This window comes from Larus michahellis, chromosome 7 (assembly GCF_964199755.1).
Source record: "Larus michahellis chromosome 7, bLarMic1.1, whole genome shotgun sequence".
Classification (NCBI taxonomy): domain Eukaryota; kingdom Metazoa; phylum Chordata; class Aves; order Charadriiformes; family Laridae; genus Larus; species Larus michahellis.
In genome coordinates this window covers 30,916,638-30,931,672 of record NC_133902.1, presented here as the reverse complement: position 1 = coordinate 30,931,672, position 15,035 = coordinate 30,916,638, and positions in this window count along the sequence as shown.

Sequence of the window (15,035 nt, the reverse complement as noted above, 5' to 3'; positions counted from 1 at the left end):
CTATCCTGACAGTTCTGAGGGCAGTGTCTAATCTAATCAGCATCAGAAATTGACAGATGCTTGCAATTCGTTCAGCACTGGGTCAGCATGAGATTGGTCATGCAGATGCTGGAAAGGGAGAGTGCTGATTTTATAGGGCTCTGGATTAATGTTGTACTTAGTAACTTAAAAACCCTTCAAAGAATCCTTTTCCTCCTCCAAAATGGGTGCCAGCCAGAGCAGCATCGCGTGCCACGTGTTCACAAGCTTTTCCCTGCTTCTTTCTTTCTCTTTTGGCCATCATAGGTCAGCTCCTGAAAGATTTTACAGAGCCCCACTGTATGGCTTGCGAGGCAGGAACCTCTTACCTAGTCATCTCATTGGAGTAATTGCCATCTGACTTCCTTTTCAGGTTGTGTTTCTCCCTTCACCCCCTTACCTCCACCATTCTATAGGACCACCCTTTACCTGATCTTTATAAATCTTTTCCCCATAAACCTGACTTGTCTGTTAGTTCCTAGCCCCCTTCCCACCCAAAAGCGGTGTGGTGGTCGGTGGGGTGTTGCTCAGCCTGCAGTTGTGTGCACCCGAGCTGCTTTTGTGCACAGCTAATGATGCACCACAGAGCAGGCCAGGAGCGTGTGGCTCCTGTTAGAGCTGCTTTCTACTGCCTCTGCAGACAGGACACACTTTACATAGGGACACATTCCTGGTAGCTGCAATTCCCATTTCTGCAGGCATTGTTCCTTTCGCTTGCACCTTCCAGGTCAGAAAATCTGCTGTTATAAAAATGTTTTAGCTCTTGTATTGCTGCCAAATCCCATCCTGAATGCAGTCCTGTCGGCTCTTATGGGGTTAACATCTGATGCCAGCCTCTGTGGGCACCAGACAAAGAAAATTCTGCTCTTGGGTTTAATGTGTCAGCTCTGCTTTTGGTGGAGCTGTAGAGATTCAGATCCCTCCCAGTGCAGTTCGTGTTGGGGGAGAGGTGAGCCAGAGATGCTGTTCTCCCGGTTTTTGTCTGCTGGGCAGAAAAAGGAGGGTTGTGCAGTTCAGCTTGCTGCCTCTCTTGCATTGATTTTTATAATGAACTGCAAGAAAGCTCTTGCTAATCTGACCTCCGTTTAACTGAAGGTTGGTCATGTCCCCAGATGGTAATTCATGTTAGGCTTTGCTTCACTGCTTCTGCAAAAACGCCCATTTTTTTCTTGAAGGTTGCAGATGTTTCCTAAAGCTTCTGAAGAAATCAGCGTGGTAAAGGGTTTGACTTTAAAGCATCCCTGGTGTGCAGAGGAGGCAAAATGGAGGCTAATTTATTGCCTTCTTGGGAAAAAATGGTGGGATAGCACTGTGCCTGCGAGGAACCGGGCAAGGAATAGCTGACTGTCATATAAGTGAGTGGCAAAGATCTGCTTTCTTGTGTTGTAGGAGTGAAACTTTCAGTCACCAGAAAAGCTTACCAAGTGTAATTGTCCAGATTTCTATTACAGCATTTCTCTGCCTTGCTGGAGCTGAATGGACCAACTGCCTTGCAACAGCCCTTACCTAGTTATAGGAATAAAAAATGGAAGTAATTCCATATAATTTCTTACGAATTTTCGTCAGCCTGCACAGGTATTGCATCCCGTAAGACTGTGCTCTCAGTCTGGGCCAGTAACCAAGGAGGCTGCAGGAGTCTGTGACTGATACGACAGGAGAATGCAGCCCAAAGTGCCGTTGGAGAAAGCCAATGATTAGTTTGTGTTTGCTCAAAACTGCTGTCAAAAAACCATCCTGACTCATCATTTAAGGAAATGTGTTGAGCGTGGAGGGAAAGGAGGGGGGGTAAGGCGCTCTCAAGCATTTATTATGCGGTGCTCGGAGTGACACTGAGGTCGGAGCCACATTGTTTGCTGAGGTCTGTAAGTTTCCGTTCCTCACTCTATGTGCGTCGATCACTTCAAACAGCCTAACTATAAGACTTAGTGCAACGCTCATCAGCCCAGCTGTGGATCCTTTTCTTGTGCAGCAAACCCCCTTTTTTGTATCGGCATGTTCATGAATCAGAGCTTTCTTGTGAAATTTTAATCTGTTTTGATTGGAAGCTTGAAATACCAGTTTTGTCCCATTTCTCCCCTCACCCTTTGTCTGGCATGCACTGAGGGCTAGTTCTTGTTTGGCCTGGTTTCCTAAGGAGTACTTGTGTTCATAGAGCGCACCCCCCTCCCCATTTATGTTTGGCCATTTTCCCCTTTCTCTTCTCACAAGTAACTTCTGAGCCCTTGGGCCAAATCAGCTGCATTTTACAGGGATCAGATGTTTGAAATCTCAACACTGTTAGTTTTGTAAATTTTTGTATTTTCGCAAATTTTTGTGAAAATAAAGATGACTGGGCATAGGGAGTCTATGCTAGACGTGTCACAAGATTGCAGGCAGAGCCGAAGCATTGTTAGATGCCAGCCTGGGGAAAGCCTGAGTCAGCGCCAGCACTATACAGATTGCCAGTCCCAGGAGTCCAGTCAATAGAGAATAGGGTTTTGTCAGTCCTGCTCAGACCCACGCACTCGGGACACATCTAAGGCCCACAGATCCCTTCTGGCTGTAACGCGGGGATGTGGGCAAGCATTGCAACCTGTGGAAGAAAACGCCTTAGTCTAGGAACAAAGCCAAAGGGGGGAGGTTGCTTCTATAATATAGGGAATTATTGCTTTTTATGCTTCATATTCCTGCTTTACGCCAGAAAGCTGCTTCACAAATTCCACAGGATAGTTTTGAAAAGCATACGGAAAAGCTGTCATTTCATTCCTTGGACTCTTACTGTATAACAAGCTTCTACAGAGAGCTATGAACTCATGAAAGGCAGGAGGCTAAATATATCTCTGTGCCTATGCAACCTGCTGCTCTCAGAAGCAGGCAGCCAGCGCAGGTGCCAGGAGCAGTCAGGCCATCCCTAATTGATTGTCATGGCTGTTTCTGGCTGACCAAGCTTTATACTTTTGCCCCTTGTACGGGTGGCAACTGGTGAGACAGTTGTTAACATAACTTTGAGCAGAGCACACAGCTTATTGAGCTAGCCTCCCACTACCTCCAAAATATCCATGAATGGTGTTACCTCTAGATTTCAATTAACCTGGGCTGCATATAGAGCCATTATTGCAAATTAGTAATACCCTTCTTCTGTTCCTGCATTGTAAGGACTTGGTGGTAATGGCTGTGGTATGCAGCACAGAGTTGAGGGCTGCATATTTTATTTTCCATTATTAAATGGAAAGGATGGTCTTGGCATCTTCTGTCCTGCTTGCTACTTGCAACAATAGGTGTTGGTTGTTGGGCAGAGTGGACGTTTGCTGATTTTAAAATACCCTGGGCAGCTCTTATGCCAGCTCCCCCATTAGCTGGGCAGTTATATCAGCCTGGGGCTGATGGCAATCCCAACTGGGAAAACAATATATCTATCTCACCTGCATAGTTTGTTCATGAGCATATTTGTACTACTTAACTCACAGGTAAGTAGCATTGCCTTCTCACTCTCTCTGTCTCGGGTGCTGCGCCCACGTTCTCGCTGACAGCAGGAGGTATCTGTACTCTCACCCCTCAGTAGGGCCACGTATGACCTTCCCAAGGTTTCTGTTAATGCTACAGAAGGGCCTCCCTGACATTGACCCTTGGATATAGATGTATCCTGATCAGCAAAGTGAAGTCTGCAGTTTATTGGCTTCCATTCCGGGCTCAGATCCTCATGTAGCTTTGGGGCAAAAGGAACAGGGTAGAGCAGTACCTTTATGAAAGTACTTCGAGCATACAGGACTTCATCCGCTTCCCTACACCTTTTATCAAGAGTGACAGGGAAGGGAAAAAAAGGCTTCTAATGAGAAGGAAAATCTTCATCACTCGTGGGTTATGCCACCAGGACTGTTGTAATTGCCGTAGCAGCTCTTGCTGCTTCTTTCCACTTGTCCAAAGCAGGAATTGCTGGAAAATATTCCAGGCATCTTTCTCTGGAGCCCGAGATGTACCCATCTTGGCATCTCTGTCTAGTTGAGCTCAGGACTGTTTTTTAGCAGTCACTTTTCAACTAAACAAAAGGCCTGTGTGACATCTCTTAGGATTCAATGCCAGGTTTTTGGCGGTAGCAGACGGCGAAGAGGAACTACCACATGCAGGAAAAAAAAAGATGAAATGTTCCTCACATATGTAGGGTGGAGAAGGAGAGAAGATAAGGGTTTCCATGGCAACATTCCTTGAAGATAAGTATTTTTAAATCTCTGTGAATTTTAGCATTCAAAACACAGTTATGTTTCCCACAAAAAGATTTGGGGGAGGGCTGGAGTGGAAAGAATTTTTTTCCCCTACTTTTCAGGTCATTCCTATTTCTTTTACAGAGGAGCCAAACCCAAGATAAATGAAGTACATGTGATTGCTCTGATGTTTATGCTGCTGTAAAGAAAAGCCTTGCTTCCAGGAGGCAAAAAGCATCAGTCATAGTTCTGTATCTGCACCAGCATCTCTGGTGCAAGCAGTTATCATCTGTTTAATGGGAAAAGTAATTTAAATAGATCAATACTAGGCCAGTAAAAAGTCACAAGGACAAATCTCGCAGGATTCCACATTAAAACCAGTGTAACTTGGAGCAAAATCTTAATTATAATTGACATACAGGTAAGTGATAGTAGTGGTGATAAGGAAGCTGAGGCCTCTTTGCCTTGGCCAAAGAGGAGAGGATGCAGAACTGAAAGGGCACAGGAACCAGGTAAAATGTGTCCCTGGTGAGCGCCTCTATTACCTCGACGACAGTGAAACATCGCTGAAGGTGGGCATATGATGCGCCAGAACACTATTAGGCAGGAAATGTTTGCTCTTTGTATGGGGTGTCAGTGCTGGGGCCACCTCTGAACCTCTCTGAAGCTTCTCTGCTCTGGTCTCTGCAGTGCTGAGCAACTCGGGGGCACTGGCACGCTCTGCTCCCACCTCCCTGCTGGCATCCAGGCAGGTCAGCTCTGTCACAGGCCTGGCAGTGAGACATCCAGTGCTGTGCCTGCTTGGCTGCCAACTTTCTAGTCTCACCAAAAAGGGTTTTTTTTTGTTTTTTTTTTTAACAGTCGCTTCCAACTCAGTAATGACTCAGACACTGCAGCAAGGGTAAAGCGATCATCTTCCCCTTCAGAGCTTTACGGCAGAAGGCCCTGGGTATCCTCTCTAAAAGAGAGCTTGCTGGGCCCAGCCATCAGCTGGATTCCGTTTTTTAATTTAACTGATGAAACCAGGTGCTCCAGCAGTGCTGTGTATCTGCTGGCTCAGGGGCAATAGATGTTTCAGCAATAGACTAAATGATTCCTACAGTACTTTGTATTCAGAAGCCTTGGGGAGGGGAGGCTGGGAGGGAATGAATAGTCATATATAAAAGAGAAGGTGCTATTCATGCATTAAGGCGCTTGCCCCAACCAAATTCCTCCAGGCCGTGAATCCAGGAAAGGAACAAAAATCTGTGAGAGAAAAACAGTAAGTCATATTTGGTCGTTTAGCTTTTGAGGCAAGGGAGGGGAAGCAAATAAGGGTGTCTGAAAAAGCAAAGTTCATATTGTCAAAGTGTGGAAAGTGGCCCTTGGTAACATTGTTTCGTATTGGCTGAGACCCTGATAGAGAATAAGCAATGCTCAGATCTGGCTATGGCAATGTCATGGCTTGGGCAACTTTATTACTCTTGTCAAATTCCCGGCATCTTCATTGATAAAGCCTATTGGCAGTGTGGGAAAAAGCTGCACTTTTCATGTCGTTGTTGGATCCTCTATCGGAATTCACTGCTGTCAGATATATTATTTTTAATTCTGGGAATAATATTCATGCCCTGACGTCAGCACTAACGTGAAAATGCATAGCCTGGCTTTGTAGTTTCTTGGACTGAAAAGCAACTGACTTACTCATGCAGGGCTTGTTAGCTGTGAGTTATCGATTACATATGTTTATTCCATCCCTTCCTTTAAGGGTATTTTGTGCTACACGCTGATGCTGTAGCTCCATGCATTTGCCTTACAGCTGAACCCCAGGAGATGCAGGAACTCTGCAAAACCTAAATAACAGAAACGCAGCACCCTCAATCCCTTCTCAGCAGCCTGTCATGAGCTGACTCTTACTCCGTCCTTGGCTGCTTGTAAGTCAGCCTGGTAAAATGACGGGGTTTGGGGCACTGCGGGCATTAGACAGCAGTAACTGGATTGCTGCTGTGTGGGGCAGTGAAGAACCGCTGCCTTGTCGCAACATGTGTGAGTCTTCTCACATTGCTCTAAGCTTCCACAAATACAGCTTCCAGTCCGAAAAGCCCTGCCTTCTGTCAGCTTGGCTACCACCTGCCACTGTCCTGCTTTAGGAGAAAAGAGGTTGCCCACTGTGTGGCAGATTAGCTTCTCAACATGCCCTGGCTCTGAGGTATCTGTCCTGCTTTTGTAAGCTCTTCCAGGAGTCTGAATGGGGGAAAGGTGCCTTGGGAGGAGAGGAGTGAGCTGTGTGAGCTAATGGGAGCTGACAGGGATGCCTCCAAGAATACACCATCGCATATGATGGAAAACTAAGTGGACCAATTGGTGCAGCTGCCCCACATTCATTGGTGAACAAGATGTTTGGGAACAGAGAGTGTCTGAAGCACTTAGTCCTTCTGCTGTGCAGAATTCATATTAAATTTGCTGGAGCCTGCGCTGTGATTTGATGGTATTGTTATTGTAAAAGGAAGGAGCAAATTGATTGCTTGCTAACAGACTGCTCTAAATTAACCTCAAGCGTGGGCCTGGGCCTACAAACCTTTATGTGACTGTGACTATTATTTATGCTGTATGATTGCATTGAATACCAGTGACTTTTGTATATTGGCCTAGCACAGTTGCGCGTAGATCTTAGTTGTGGCTTTCAGTCATTAGAAACCAATTTTTTAAGCTGTTTAGGTGTTTGGATTTTGAATATCTCATTAAGCACCTACTTGACTATTTAAATGCCTAGATGTCTCTGTAAGTCTAGTATTGCCATCAAGCAAAGAAAAAGGAAATGATACAGAGGGTTTCCTGGGTCAGACCTCCGGTTTCATATCCCAGCAGTGATAACTAGGTACGGTCTGTTGCTATATATAAACCATAGTTTCTACTGAACCTCTCTTGTGCTTGAGGAAGCTTGATGGTGACTTTTACACAGTAAAGGTAAAAGTACTGCAAACATACATCCTGCATTAGCCTGTATATATTTTATAGCTGTACTGTTCCGGTGTGGTAAGCTGAGCTGAGCAATCACATTTTCTCAATTACCCTCAAGAACTGGAAATGCTTATCACCTCTGTGTTTCTTTCTCCCACTACTGCAGCACTGGTCTTGAAATTGTCACCACAGCTAAAAATCCTCGTTCTGTAAATTAAACTGTGATTTTAAAAAATTTTACAGCGCAGCCTCCTCATAAAACTCCACCAAGTCTTTTGCTGATGTGACTCACTCAATTACTCATGTGGGCAGACATTCGGATAATAAAAGTAGTTAATGGAAAGCTGTGAGAAATACTGCTGGTTCCTGAGGAGGCAGGGGAGGGGAAAGGCTGCTGCGGGTATTTTATCCAAAGAGCTGCTGAATTCACTGAGCTCCCCGACATTTTTTTAAGATAAGGATTTCTCCATTCTGCTTTTTCTTCTCTATAAAAACAGCTTGAAAAATCAGATTGGCAGTAGAGGAACAAAAGTACACCAGCTGTATATGTTTGCTTCTCTTCCTACATGTTAGAGATGATAGCCAGCCTGTGCCCTGGAATAATCTCTTTATCCTAGCGATGTAAATACTTAAATAACACTCAATACTCTAACGAACTCTGCATTCCTGAATCAAGGATTACAGGTAGCAAGTGGCTAAATGAGTCGTTTGGTTGGAGATGTCACATATACTGACAAAGACCAGATTTTTCTGGAATAATTAGTAGGCTGTTGAGATTTGGTGTGCAATAGGTCAGGTGATACAACAGGAACGCAGATTTCAATGACATTTGTCATTGTGAGTGAGTGCACATTGGAGGAATATGGCACTTTTTGAAGCTGCTGAGGCAGAAAGTTATGGAAGAGTAGTAAGATACTACTTGGATATGAGAACCCCCTTATGCAACAAAATTATATGTATGTGATGGCATGGCTTCAAAGAGACTTAGAATTAAGCCAAAACTGGAAGCAATAGAAGTGGACAAACCGATTAAGAGCTGAGGGCTATCTGGCGTTTGCAAAACAACCAGAACAGTTAATTCTTGGTTGCGTGGCTCTGAGGCTGCTAGATTTTTGAGGGATGTGCTACCGCAAATGGCTGTGCGAGCCCCTTCCAACAACAGCTATGGGTGTGAAAAGGGAGAGGACACGAGGATGCATTCCTCATGCAAGATGAGCTGGGAGGGAGACTCCGACTTGACTTGTAAAATAGAGCTGGCACAGAGAAGCAATGCATGGGTGTTGAGGCTGTGGACCTGAGAAAGTAAGCTGTCAGATTATATTTAGCAAATACATGCTGCAGAGGAGCGCAGAGAGGGAAGGAGGGGAACTAATGCGTGGCTGGGCCCCCTGGGTAGTGAGCACACAGAGCGGGGAATGAGGCTGTTTAGAGGATGAATTGCCTTGGTGTACCTGATTCAAATAAATCTCTGTGTGAGGCCACGGATCGGCACAGACTTGTATGATTACTTTGAACAGCAGAGCTCAGCCTCATTTCTCCTGCAGTAATGTCTCAACCCCAGACTCCCTTAGGTGAAGGGTGACCAACCCGTGACTGGCCTTCCAGCCAGTCACCTCTGCCCCCACGCTAGTGATGTCTCCTGCAGCAATCCCATTCGCTAGTTGGGGAAGCAGTAGTCCGATAGGGGCTCTTGAAACCAATGTCACAAGCTGCTGTACGCCCCAGTTCCACACCCAGCTCAGCCACAACCCAACAGAAGCTTGTCAGCTAAGGTTGGCACCTGCAAAATAGATTAAATACCCTGCCCATTTGAATTGAGGGGTGTGAACGCCTTGCTCTGTTGTGTTCCCTGGAAAGCCTGGTCCTAAAGAGACAAAGATGGGGGAAAAGAAATCCTTATACCTGTATGAGAGATCAAATCTTGTGCGCTGACACATGATAGTCGGTCATTTGGGTCCTGTCATATTCCAGGGCGCAGAGGTTGTGACTTTGACTAGTTTGTAGCAGGATGGGTACAGCTTAAGCTCTGACTCTTTCCTGCTAAAAGCTCCCTCATATAATTCAGAGATGTCTTTGCCTTTGAAATAAATGAGTCCTTTAAGCTCTTTTTCAGAGGAGACAGTGCAGAGAGGCCTGGCTGCCTTCTGTGCATAAATATTCTGTCAAACCAGATTCAGGCTGAGGTGGGTGAAGCTGCTGCGACTGATGGGGAGCCATCAGTCTCCATCTCCTGTTAGGCAGTACTGCATCGTTGAGATTTGTGCTGTTACCATACTGTCAAAAATAGCTGTGAGTGAGAGAAAGGGCTGAAATGCTCACGTGTGTTAGCCAAGCCGGAGGACAAAGCAGTTAGGAGAAGGACAGAGATGCGAACTGTGATAGTGAACAAAAGCTATGCAAAGAGGAGTGGCCTTCACGGCCTCCTGAAAGGGGATTACTTGATCAGATGCACGATGCAAGGAGGAAAGATGACTTCACAGATGTGATTTATTATCCTTCCCATGCAAGGCAGTTATGATAATTCCAGGAACAACACACATTTGTCTGGTGGCTCCTAAGAATGTGCAAGGCCATAAAAAGCTTTTTAAAGTGGTTTATGTGGTAAAAGCATGATTACAAACAGGACAGGATTAAAAAAGCTTGAGGGGGCAAGTTCCTGGAGTTGTAAGAGTACCTAAAGATCTGAATTTTAATTACATACAGGAAGAAACAAAGACCTCAGAGAATGGTTCTAACCATTGTAGCTGGAAAGCAAACTTGAAAATGTGAAAAAAGCATAAATAGGCCAGTAACATCTGCTCCAGTCTGTACTGACCCGGAATCAATAGTTGAGAGAAGGTGAATTTTCCTACGTGCTGTAGTGGAGCATTAGCTCCTCTATCTACCCTTTGGGGTCTGTCTCCTCAGCAGCCGTATCAGACCTTACCTGAGGGGTGCCACAACGGTCAGGACAGGGTGGGAAAGGACTGGCAGTTGGTCTGGGTTGGCATCTTTGAGAAAGAATACTGTCAGGAAAGAAAAACAAATTAGTGCAGTTCTTTCCTCCCCCCCTCCCCGAGTGCTTTGTCCTTTGAACCCTTGGAGGGAAACTGATGAGCAACTATGCTTTGTGCTGGTTTCTCTTTGAGACCATTTGTTGCCTGTTTTCTCTTAAAGTCTGAAATGTTAGAAAGAGATCATTATTTTTCATATTTAGCTTGACCTCTTCCCCCCTTGGAGAGTTTCTCCCCTTGTAGTGGCTCTGTCCTTCTCACACAGTGCTATGTTGAAATAAAGTTCAAGAGAAAACTTGAATTCCTAGAAAAAAAGCTTTGTATTTGGAATGAGACACATCCTAGAACAGACAGTCTGAATCTCTGCAACATGTCCTGTCCCTCTGTGGAGGTGCTGTGAGGTATCAGGTGTCAATCACGCACTGCCTCTGTCTGAGGTGGTTCTAAAATAGCGATGTTAGGGCCGGCTCCTCCATGAAATGTAAACTGCCCCATGGGTCACTTCTCCTACCCGTTGTGCAGCAATCACGGTATCTCATAAGCAGAGAGGTTATCTGTGGTTACAGTCTTGATTGCCCAGCGAACTGCTGAATGCCCGAGGAAGCAGGAGGAGAATGTGGAGCTGCAGGGTGTGTGGGTTTTTCATTCTGTTTTAGTGAGGACTGGGGGCTGTGTGTTTAAGACGCCTCGGGATCTTGACACCGTTTGTTGCAGCACTGGACGTGTTTGAGCTGCGTTCTGTGCCAGAGGGCCACCCCTGGCATTCTGGAATAGCCATGGGAGTTAAATAAGCTGCTGTTCCCTTCAGGTGCTTTGGATTATGAGACTGGCAAAGCCGCGCCAGCCAGCCAGGGGCAGAGCCAGACACTATGTGAAGCGAGCAGAATGGCATGACTTTGTCTTTGTTGAGGGAGTGAAGGTACATACTTCAGTTACAGACAATTTTCTTCAATCCTCCAGTTTTCCCTCCGTCCCTTACCCCTCCAGTAAATGTTACCTGCTGGCTAAAGGGCATGGGCCTATGTATATGATTAGTATACATGACTGTATATTTGGTGTCAGAGTCCTTTGTCGGTTATCCAGCTGCAGATCTGCTCAGCTCCATGTGATGCAGCAAGCACAGGGATTTTCGGCTTTTGTTTCTACTGTTTCCAAAATTGGGGGGGGGGGGGGGGAAGGGAAAAATGCTCAGAAATGGGAACCTCATAAAACTAGAGCAGAGTTATTTACACAAGTGAACTGCAGACCTGCAGCAGGATCTGTCAGAAGTCTGACCTGGTCATCTGTCTAAATGAGATGTTTACTTACATACCCTGACGTGGTGATTGTGCTGTTCGGTTTTCCATATAGCAAAGAAAATGGAAGAGGCTTTTGATTGTGATTTCTTACTGTGGTGCAAAAAATAGGTGGCATTTGAGCTACTCCGTTATTACTTTACTCTAATTATGAATTGGTAATTCAAAGTGTGGTATGTGGGACATGCACACAAAGTGCCCAGCTGCAAGATTGCACATGACCAAAGGATCTGCTTGTCTCTGCAAGTTTTTGTGAGCCGGGGACTCCCTTGTGTGATTGGCAGAGGTAAAAACCTAATGCATGTGAAAGAACCTGGAAGAATAGTGCTCTCCCTGTGCTTTTGGATCTTGACCTCCAACTTGGAGTCTCCAGTTAGATGCTTGCCTTTCTATTTTCTGGTGACTGTTTGAACAGCATGTTTAGGTGGAAAACACATTTGCTTCCCAGTCTTGAAGATATTGATCTAAGGGAAAATCTTGCACAAAAGGATTAAAAAAAAAGTTGGAAAAGTTAAAGTGTATAATGCTGTAATTAGGGCTGAGGGAGTATAAAAATTTAAAATTAGTTTAGCACATCACTTGACAGATGGGAAGTCATTTATGTAAATTTAGGGAAGTGGTAGTTGGATTCAGTTGGTCTAATTTAAACAATATTTCTAATTATTTTTGGTGTGTGTACAGAGGATTACAGGATGGCCATTATTCTGACAGGAGGGCTCTTCATATTTAAATTTAAATCCACAAAAGAGTACCCTATTAAAATGTAAACATGCTGTGATAACAAGCACCTAATTACACAGACAGGTTAGTCCAGCTACTCTGGTGAACAGCTGTCTCCACATATTTCAGATAATGCTTTTTCTTACACCCTAAAAACCACCAGCAGGGCCACTGAGAGGTCAAGAGGCTCCTGACCTGCAGGTGGGAGCTCCCTGTAAGAAGGCTGGTGACGCTGAGTGCAGACCTGAGAGCAGACGCGCTCTCCAAGTTTCCACAGAAAGCAGGCCCTGATGGCACCCAAAAGCACAGAGAGGAGATGATACAATTAACAGTTTCCCCTCCCTATAGTCTGGTGCTTGTAATCCAGGTTAAAACTCCTACCAGCATCTTTGGAGAACCTTCGTCCTTACATCTTGACAACTTTCTCCTTTTGCCAAGGGAAAGATCATGCAGGCTTACTGGGGAGCTGCCAAATGACAGCTTGACTTCACACCTGAGAAGCAAATGAATGGAGGAGGAAAGCCTCAGCCTGCCTCCAGCCTGGTGCAAACATGAAGAGTCCTGGGAGCGTGGGTGTGAACAACTCCTGGAGCTGCAGCAGCAGATGTGATGCGAGCAGAGTCCAAGCTGAAGCTACTGTAGAGGAGGGAGCGTGGGGCCCATTACTGAAGTGTGAAGGTGTTACTCATCAGTTTGCAGGCTCTAGGGTAAGGTGGAGGCCTGGCCATGGCTGATTCTTGGAGGTGTGGGACAAGCCTTGGAGCTCCACGCTGTACAGGAGCCCTTTTTGAGTTGATTTGGTTGGCTTTTCTTCCTGGAGCCCTTGCAGCAAAGGCTCAGATCAGCTCTCTCAGTCAGCAGGGGGGCTGGCAACCAGGATTTATTCTTTAACTGCAGCAAAATCAGGGGTTTTTTGGTGTATAACTCATGGTTCACAAACTTTGGGGGTAGACAGCACCAAGAACAAGGCTGCATGACACCCACTTCTTCAGTCCTTGGTCGTTTGAGGGCAGGGAGTGCCAGTACCCATTGCGGAGAGCTGCAGGCAGCCTGACACCATGCTAGCACAGCTCTACGCTGAGGCATGGCTGCTGGGTGACAGGGTATGGGTGCTCTTAAGCAGTCACCAGTCATCTCCCCACACATGGTGTGTGTGGGGGTCTCTAGCAGGGTGTCTTGTGATTCTTAAGCCTTTTTGCGAGATCAAAACTACCACAGCTGTAAAATATGAATTACCCGTGGCACTTGAGCTGCTTGTAGAAAAATTAAAACACACAATCAAGTAGTTGGAAGTTGCGAATTTTAGCCCATATTTAAAAAAATGGGAGAAAAATGCTTTACACAGGAAGGAGGGTTTTTAAAGCAGTATAATGAACACTCTGCCTGACTCATCCTTCACATGGGAGAACTAAGCAAGCTAAGAGGAAATGTCTCCAGGCAGACATCCCTCAGGGCAGGGATTTCTATATCTTTTTTCTTTTAAGGGAAGAAACTTAAAAGCCTGGCCCAAAGACTACACGTTTGTTGCTTGACCCCACCAGGTGTTTGCAATCTGTTTGTAATTCTAGAAGTCACCTGGAGGCCAGGCATATCTAGCTGGATGCCTTTGCAACAGCTTTCAAGGCATGAGAACAACTGTTCCCACAGTACCAGGTTGGTGTACAAGGACCACAGCACTGGATCTTCTCTAGCTCATGACTACCACAGAAGTGTCTGTAACATGAAGGCTGGGAAGATACCAGGCTGCCGTATCAGAGTACGTAAGGCATGTCAAATAACCCAGGGCTGCACTTACAGAAGCAGCAGGAGCTCTGTGGAGTCTCATGGGAACATGAGGCAAGTAATCACAGCTGCAATTGATTTCAAAGAGACAAATGAGCTCCCCTAGAGAAAGCTGGGACACTTCTGCTGAGAGGGCTGATTACATTTTTGGGGGTTTGTTTTTGTTGGTTTTGTGGTTTTTTTTGTGGGAGAAATGCTACTTTTAGGTTCAGGTGAAGGAATTCAGTGGGAAAGCCTTCCACGTTTCTCTAAGGGTGGGAATTTTCATCACAATTGTAGAGATACTGAGGGACTTGCCTGGGACACAAAGGAAGTCAGTGTTAAAGCCAGGAACTGACCAAACAGATCTCCTAACTCATGTCTTCAGTGTTGTGTTTCAGCCATGAGGCTGTCCTTCCTCTGTTTCTGCTGACCCTTCATTATACACTTTTCTCTGTTAAAGTTGAAAAGCTGACTACTTGGCGGCTGAGAATTTACCCTTCCTCTCGCCCCTGTACAATGGCAGCTTTTCAGACAGAATCCACACAAAAGAAACATTTTGTTCTTCCTCTGCTGATCAGAAGAGCTGAGCAGCAGCTACGTTAAAAGCGTGAGGGTCTGACCCTAGCTCCCATTGTATTCAAAGACAAAGCTTCCAGTGATATCAGTAGATGTGGTGTTAGACCTATGTCTCTGGAAAGGGCAGGCTAGCAGGCTGCCATTGAGTAAATTAATCCAGAACGACGAAAAAAAGAAAAAGCCAAGACTTCCCAAAATGAAAACACACATCTCTATTTGGTGTCGGCCCTTCGGACTAATGCTGGGCCGCGGCAGCTGGTGCCAGCTCTGGTGCCGGGGGACACCCCGAGGGCAACCGCTCGGTGAGACACTCGCTGCCGCTACCGGGGCGAGAGTGCGGGGCCCGAGCCCCTACCTGCGAACGGCCATTAAAAGAAACCCCTAAAATAAAATGACACAGGATTCACTCATTCCAGGGGCTTTTCTTACGAGATGCTCACGGTGAAGGAGGCGGGAGGGCCCCCTCCCCTCGTCTCCGGCCGTGAGGTGCGACCCGGCCCGGTCCCTCCCGGATGCCGCCCGCCGCGCTCCACCGGGCCGGAAGTGGGCGCCCG